The following is a 9,329-nucleotide window of genomic DNA, read 5'->3' as shown; positions in this document are numbered from 1 at the left end:
CTCCTGAGATTTTTGTACAATGAGGGGCTGCTTTATACCATTCATCGTAAATTCCTGGAAATGGTCCGTTAAATACTACATACCATTTCTTAGGTTCTTTTAATTTAATCTCTTCAAGTGGATTCTTCATCTTAAGTTGAGATTTTAAAATTTCTATTTCCTTATCGATTAATTCCACTTCCTTTCCAATCAGTTCTTGCTCTTTTATTTTGTGAATTCTTAGTGCTTCTTTTAACTCCAATTGTTGTTTCAAAATTTCTTCTGAGATTCGTTCCATTCTCTTGAAAGTATATCTGCAAGTACGTTCTTTTCGCCCTTAATGTGAGTAATTGAGTAATTATATTCGGCTAGTTTCATCTGCCATCTTATAAGTTCTAACAATAAATTCTTTATCAAGAACATAAATTCGATGTTTTTCTAACATCCGAATTAATGCTAATGTTTCTTTTTCATGAGTAGGATAATTAATTTCACTGTCTGAAAAGGTTCCAGACATATATCTGCATAGTAATTCTTTCTTTTGGCCAGGGGGCTTAGCCTTCATAACACCTCCCCAACATTCATTTGATGCGTCAGTTTCAATAATAATTAGATCATCATCTGATGGATGATATAATTCAGGAAGATCTTGACATAAATATTTCAATTTAGTAATAAGTATTTCGTCTTCTTCGGTCCATGACCAAATAGCATCCTTCTTAAGTTTTTGTTGAAGTAATTTTTTTTCAGCTGCAAGATTTTTAATAAAACCTTCATTTGAAATATATGTTAGTAATCCAAGAAATCTTTGTAATTCCTTTTTGTCTTTTAGTTTAGTGGGAAAATTTTGAAGTTTTTCTAATACATGTTTTCGCATTATTATTTTCCCTTTTTCAATTTCTAATCCTAAATAATTGATTTTATTTTGAGCTACTACAGCTTTTTTCTTACTTAATACTACTCCATGTTCTAAACACCTATTAAGTACTAATTCTACTTTTTTAAAGTGATCATCTAGATCCTTATTTGAAAAAACTAATATATCATCAATATAAATAAGACAAAAATCTTTGAATTCTTTAAGAATAGAATTCATCCTGCGTTGGAAAATACCTGGTGATTGTTTCATTCCCATTGGAAGAACATTCCATTCATATTGACCTTGAGGACAACTAAATGCTGTTAAAGCTTTAGATTCTTCTGATAATCTTATTTGATAAAATCCAGATTTACAATCAAAAGTACTAAACCAGTTCATATTTCTAACTCTTTCAATAATTAAATCCTTTCTTGGAAGAAAATACGCATCTCCTTCCATAGCATCATTTATTTGTTTATAATTAATTACCATCCTTCTCTTTCCTCTTTTAATCTCATTATGATTTTCAACATAAAACGCTGGTGCTGAATGTTTACTTTTTGATGGTCTTATTAAGCAAATTCATCTCTATCTTGTTTTGTGTATATCATAGGCTTACATTTGATTTCTTTTGTTGGATCTTTTAGTTTCAATTCAACTAGTTCCATGTTTTTATTATTAATTTTAGGATCTAGTGGGTTTTCACTACACACTTTATCTAATAGTTCTTCAATATGTATTGGGATTTTTCTTCCTGGTTCTAAATTAATTAATGCATAACGCATTTTTCTACAAACTAAATCTATAATTTCACCACGTTTTAGTCTGGAGAGCTCTGATTGTTTTCTTGAATAAATTGTTTGTGAGGAATGAATAATAGGGATATCTATAATTTCTTTCAGTTGTTTTCCTTTAATATATGGAGCCTTAATCGATATATACTCTAAGTATTGGCAAAAGGGTGCATATAGTCGTAAGAAATTATTTCCTATTATTATATCTAACCCTGTTTCTTGTTGATATATTGTAGGTACTATGAATAATTTATTTTCAATATTTAAAGTAATTCTTGTAGCTACCCAATTTAGTGGGTGTATTGAGCCATCTGCTATTTGAATCTTTAATGGTTTTTCTAATCTTTTCCATTTACTAAATAATGCTTTGGTTGCTATACAAATACTTGCTCCTGTATCTATATAGGCTTCAGTTTCTTTGTTTTCTTTTTCAATTTTAATTTTGATATATGTACTATTCAGATTCTGTTTCTTCTGAAGATAATTCATCCTCTATATATTCATATACACTACAATCAGAATCACTTAATTCATCTTCTAATGGTTCTAAATTATATATTTTATATACTTTCTTTATTAGTTTTGATTTTTCTTTAACATCTTTTTCTTTCTTTGTTGGACATTCATTGGCATAATGACCTTCTACATTGCATATCCAACATACGCATTTCTTTTTTCCTTTTGGACAATATTTTTTAGGTGTCTGTTTTCTCTTTCTAAAATACTTTCTTCTAGTATTTTTATAGGCCTTTTTTCTTGGATAAGTTTTTCTTAATTTATGTTTTCTTTTATAAATTTTCCTACTTCGTTGATTACAACCATAATTTACTGGTTGCTCTATCTCTGGTATATCACAACAAAGTGAGGTCCTACCTCTATTTAATTGTTTAGCTCTTGTACTCTTTATACATTGCCGTCTTAATTCATTATATAAAATTTGAATAATTCCTCCTAAGCTATCACCTAATTCAATTGGTTGGGATTTCCATATATCTCTTATTTTTGTACTAAGTGGGTATGGTAACTTGGATATAAAGACTCCTCTATATATTTCCCTAGTTTCATTATCTAATTCATAATAGTATTTTTTATACTCACAAATGAAACTATCTATTTCACACATATTACATATTTGCATATTAATTAGATGAATTTCTGCCTTTTCTCGCAAAAGTTTATTTACTTCTGTTTTATGTTCAAGAGTATTGTAGCCTATGAATTCTTTATATATTAGTTCCATTATTAGTTTAGCAAATTGTTGATTATTATTTTCTATCATTCCTATATATTGATTCCATGTTTCATCATCAATACTTGTTAAGAATTTCAGCACATTTCCTGTTGTTCTATAAGCTATTAAATTCTTGACATCCATTAGATTTATCTTAGAAAATTTTTCATCGGTTGCTATAAGCATAATCATATCATTAGACCACCTTTGTAGTATATCCTCTGGATTTCTTACACAGTCTAAGTTTAATAATTTTTTAGATTTAGTTTCTTCATAATAAGGTTTAAATTCTTCCGCAACTTTTGTCCATTTTCCACTGGCCTTTGCATAACCTTTTTTATTCATAGTTTCATTTTCATAGTTTTCCCAAGAACTATGAGGATTCCAACTCTCTTCACGTTTTCTTTTTTGTTTAGAATTACTTGTTTCTCCTTTTTCCATAAATATTTCGTCTATATCTGATTCAGATCCTAATTCAGATCCTAATTCAGATCCTATTTCTGAAGAATTATAATTTAATATTACTTCTTCATTCTCTTCCTTAGTTTCTATTTTTTCTATTTTTTCTACTTGTTTATTTTCTTCTTCTATTATTTGTAGTTGTTCCATCAACTGTCTAATTTCTTCAATATCATTAGATTTTCTTAATGCTTCTATGTATTTAGTTTTTATCCCCTCCATGAAGATGATGGATTTATTAACATAAATGTAGTTATAGGTTCTTGTTTAACTACTTTTAGTTGGTTTACTTCTTTTGCTCTAACTAATATTTCTTCTAAATCTTTTATTGTTATACTTCTATTACTTTCTTCATGTTTTAATAAGGTTTCTAATTGATAAAGAATTTTCCTAATTTTTTGAATATTTATATCTTCATCAATTTCTTTATCTCTATTAATTTCATCAAGGGTTTCATGTATATTATTTATTTCATTAAGACCATTTTTTATTTTATTAAAGGTATAATCTGCAATTTTATTGGTATTTTCTATTAATAATATAATATTTTTATTTATTTCATTCATTGTGTTATTTAAATCTTTATACATCACATCAATTTCTTCAGATAATGACATTATTTTAAAATTTCCGTGGCTATTACAACTTTTTCTAGTAGTGACAGAATTATAACATTCTGTTATAACATATCAGTATTTTTAAATTAAAAGTATAATTTAATTGGATACACGCTTCTGATAAATTGATAGTGTAAAATTTATTTTATATTGTCAGTGCATAATTTTTTTTCTAAGAAATTTTTTAGATTTCTTTATCTATTTAATTATCATATTTTTGTCTCTGATTTTATTTTATATTTATTTTAAAAATTAATGAATTTGTTCAAAAAGAATCAATAAATTAATTAATTAGAAAACTTGATTAATTCCATCTTAAGTGATTTAGGGGGATAAGTTCAAATCTTTCTTCATAAATGTTTGGTATGATAATTCAATGGTCAAACATAAGCAACCATGAATCATCTTTGTTTTTCCTGACAAATACATAAATAAGTGTTTAAACTAACAATTTATATTGAGCATTCGTATAATCTATTTGAATTACATGCAAATTATTCATTTATGATTCACGTTGCACACAACGACAAATTAGAGAGCATATGAATTTCAAAAAAAAAAAATTAAAAATTCTACAACAACTTGATCTGTTCCATCTGACTAAGTACATATTATATAATCAGTCACATTACTATTAACTACTAACTACCATAACGGCAAAGATATGTAACGAATTTAAAAGAAACTTCGATGCATTATTTTACTATATAGTACCAATTAATAATCATGCATGTATCAAGATATAGTTAGGAAGAATGAAATTGAATATGGTTAGAACATGACCGGCCGTTTACCAAAAGAACATGATTGAAGGATTAGATGCTTATGATATTAATGATATATTAGTATTAATTAACTACATGTTATGAAACCTGTTTGACTATATATACAATTATATTTTTAAAAAATATACCATATCACTAGGAAGAAATGTGGACTCTCTAGTGAAACACATGAGACCACATGGAAAGGAAACTTTAATTACATGCAAAATGGAATATTGTTTATTATAAACTAATTAGGAAACTTACATGTGCAGTAGGTATATAGTTTGGTGGTTAATTATCATCAATAATCTTGTTTTAAATCTTGTCAACAAATCTTTTGCTTTAAAGTTGACCAGCATGTATATGATATTTAGGTACAAATAGTATTCCATTTCAGTGTGTAGTGAGGGAGAAAAAACTAATAATATTGGGATGAATAAAGATCATTAATTTGTACCAAGAACAAATATTGTGATGTACTATTGCATTAACTACTTTTATTAAGATTTTTTTTGTCCTAATTTCAAGTTCAGTCATGAAATGAAATAAAATAAGTAATTTCAAGTTTAGTCATGAAATGAAATAAAATAAGTAAAGTCCGATCAATAACTATTTTTAGATTTAATTAGTTCCGTCCTATAGTCTTTTAATTTAACTTAAGATTCTATTTAAGATTTATCCTCTCAGTTCTCTCTTTCTCTCTTTTCATTCTTCTATTGTATGGGTGGTTTTTTGTCATTTTTTTTGCTAAAAATCACCCATCAACATCGTTTTTCTTTCTTTTTTTATTTAAATAAATAATTATTTAAATAAGTGGTTATCCATATAGAGTTGCTTATTCTTTTGTGTGTTTTTAAATTTTCATCGTCTTGTGCGGTGTTTTTTGGTTTTCCCGTCTTAGTACGGTGTTTGTTGGTTTTCCGTCTTAGTACGGTGTTTGTTGGCTCAGATTGACACATTTACTTCAAATTATTGCAGATCTAAGGAAGACTTGGGCGTCAATGTTGCAGATCCAAAAGTATGAATATTCTGGTGGCTTTTATTTTGTCATATTTATAGGCACTTTCATATTGCCGTTGTATGCTATTAACGTAGGTGCTGCAAGATTGTTTGTAGTTTCACCTTTTTCAGTTTTTAGCGATCTTAAATTTGTAATGATCGATGTATTTTTTTAATTTGAATGAATGAATATCTTTTTAGTCAAAAAAAATTTAAGATTCTATTTTATTCTCTTAACTAATCATGCATTATACATAATAATAAAGCAAAATAAATTTATTGACAATTTTGACAAGTGGCACAATTCTAGACAACTTACAATTTTAATAGTTTCTACTTTAAGAAATCTTATTATTATTGTTATAATTTTTATTTTGTTTTTTAAATAATTTCATATTTATTTTAGTCTTCCAAATTATGAGTAATTAAATGGGCATTGGAAATAATGACTAATTGTCACGTGTAACAGCAATTTCCTTTTGAAAAGGAATTGGAAAATATCAAAAGCGAGGATTGAAAAGTCACATTGAAGGTTGGAGGTTTAACGAGTGAGAAGTTGTCTCTCTTTTCTCTATTTTTTCACATAATATCTTCTGTTTTTTCGTTCTTAGGAACTTTAATATATTGGAATAATTTTTTAACAAACATGTGATAATTATTTCCTAACAGTATGGTTTCGAATATTTTATTTTTCTTGAAACTTCATCTTCTTTAAATTTCAATAAAAATAGAACAAATACGAAGACTATAAGGAAATTTGTGTCAGTAGAATTTTACTCAAACATAGTCTAGGTTTTGAGCTACGACATTTCAAAATAAAATAAATACATTTACATTTTGATCTTTGTTTATAATTATTTTTCTATATGCATAAAATAATATTATCCTCTTTTAAACTCTGTAAAAAAACGCATCAAAAATAAAAGTTTTTAAAAAAAAAACCCTCTTGATCCAACGGTACCCTTCACAATCAATTTACCTAATCACATCACTCATACTAATAATTAGTTATTTAAAAATAAAAATGATTACCAGCTAATGAAAACTGGATCAAGAACATTAAAGGCCCATCATTTTGAGTATATTCTTCCTTTCACACTAGAACTGTCATACTGAAAAATATGAACATGTTGATTATCTTCATTTTGTTTCCTTAACCCTAAGCCACAATTTTTTTTGCAACTAAGACATGTGTGTGTACTTATATAGACAGTGATGTATCATATAAATCTAATTTAGGAAGTTTGTGGCTAGGGACCATTTGATGAGCCATATGAAAAATTGAAAATGACCATCTTTATTACATATCACAAGTAAGACAAAGCAAAGCAAAAAGATTGCACCTCTTTGTGACAGGGAATTTCATGATAGTGATAGCTTTGGGTGCCTTAATTATAGATTATAGTTGGCATAAGTTTTTGATTAATACACACTAATCAGCATTTAATATGCATTGTCCAAATTCATGTCTAATGGGCTGGAATATTTGTAGGCTTTTGTAGCATATACACATTTACTCAATTATTGTTAATGGAAAGACTCTATTTTTCTTGAGGTTATTATTCAAATTCTTTGAAGTATTTTAAGGATCTTCTACTTTATGGTAAGGAATATATTATTATTTTAGACGGCGGTGAAATCCAAAGAATTTTTAAAGGCGAAAGATTTGAAGATTGATGATAGTGATGAAGGCTTGAGTGTCTTAAGAAGAGGAAGTAGGTGTAAAAGGATGTTAAAATCAAAGAGGCTTAACAAGTCAAAGGTAAAATGCTATAATTGTCAGAAAAATCGTCAATTCAAGAAGGATTGTCCAGAGAAAAAGGTTAATGTTCATTTTGCTCAAGTTGTGGCTGTCTTAGATTAGAATCGTTATGTGAGTGTTGATGCACTAGTGGTATCTAGTTTAGAGATTGAACATAGTTAGGTCTGAGAGTCAGGTTCCTCTTACCACACGTGTCTAAGAATATAATACTTTGAGACTTTGAAGCTGGAGTAAGATGGAATAGTTCGCCTTAGTGATAATAAGGATTGCAAGGTTCGTGGTATTTGTATGATTAGACTTAAAATGTTTGATGATCGTGGGTTTATTATTCACAATGTGAGGTATGTTCATTCATTATTTATTAGTGAAGACTTTCATAACAAGATTAAACTATGGGATTTGAGGTTAGTTCATGATAACTACTTGAAAGTTGTTTCATAACAGTTTAATAAATTTTGCTTAAGATAAGAGATAAAGATGTATGAGACCACTGAGTTGTTATTGAGTTTTTAGGGTAAAGTTGGTATCAAAGTACCTTATTTAGTTGGTAGATAGTTCTTCCGAATAAAGAAAAATGGTTTGAGGTGAAGTTTCCTACTGTGATTACTAGTAATAATGAAGGGACGATTATAAAGACCTTTAGTTACAATTGAACTGAAACTGATATTGAAGCAATCAAGCAGCTAGCTTGATGCAACGTTGATGATGTCAATACAATAAAATGAATATTCGTGAATACACAGTGCATTTAGAATTGAAGTTTTATTAAACTGAATGAAATAAACACTGCAACATGACATGAATAAAACAACAAAATCACAAATACAATACACATTAGAACATTTTTGAAGTTTGGTGTCAAAAAAAAAAAAATTAAAATGCATTCATTTCGATACCATTTCATATTTACTAGAAACGCATTTTATCAGTCACAAAGGTATAACTTAGTTAGTAACCAAGCACTTGGGCTATATTTGAATTTAAGATTCTTAATTTTTTTTTCCCACATTTAATACGTGTAAGTCATAAATAAATTTGGCCTTTAAAGTGCATTCATAATATGTGGTGGTATTTTATGTGAAATTCTAAATTTGAATCTGAATCACTACTATTCTTTTTTCAGTAAATGTTTAATTTAAGTATGTACTTCGACTAAGACAATAGCAAAATAAAAAAAATAAAAAAAAGTCGATAAATGACCTCAATTGCCCATGTTAACTATTGGGGCATTTTTATTTCTCAAATGATAAATTAGTTTAAAAAAAATTTATTCCAAATTATTATTTTACAATTTCAATGTAACCCCATCATATATTTCCTTACAATTTATTATTCCTTTTTCGTTTTATTATTTAAATTTTTCTTTCTAATGCCACTAATAAAAGATAACTTTTAAGAAAAATAATTGTTTAAATTATGAATAATCAAAACATTATATAATTCAATACGGAAAAGTACGTAAAAAAACATTAATATTGCTATGATGATGAAAAGTGACAATTTTATTATTATTATAAAAAAAATACTAATTTATTAAAAGCTTTGAGGCTAAAATTGAGAATATAACCAATCATCTGACATTAAACATTGACGCGTATCAAAGTGAATTAAATCTAACAATACCAAATCATTGAAAATTATGATGAGAATGTGAATGGTAAGAGAATTTCCACACCTAGCTTACATATGCTTAGGTCTAGGGTAAGGACCTTGTAGCCCTTGGAAAAAATGGACCAACAATTGGTGAGAAAATCAGGTGAAGTAACACTGGCACAAAGAATGGACCAGAAATCATAACCTGGAATAAACTCCTTTACTCGTTTTCTTGTAAACCAAAGCTTATCCAAATCCACAATCACTCA

The sequence above is a fragment of the Vicia villosa genome, linkage group LG6 (assembly GCF_029867415.1).
Source record: "Vicia villosa cultivar HV-30 ecotype Madison, WI linkage group LG6, Vvil1.0, whole genome shotgun sequence".
In the NCBI taxonomy this organism is placed as follows: domain Eukaryota; kingdom Viridiplantae; phylum Streptophyta; class Magnoliopsida; order Fabales; family Fabaceae; genus Vicia; species Vicia villosa.
This window is presented reverse-complemented; position numbering follows the sequence as displayed.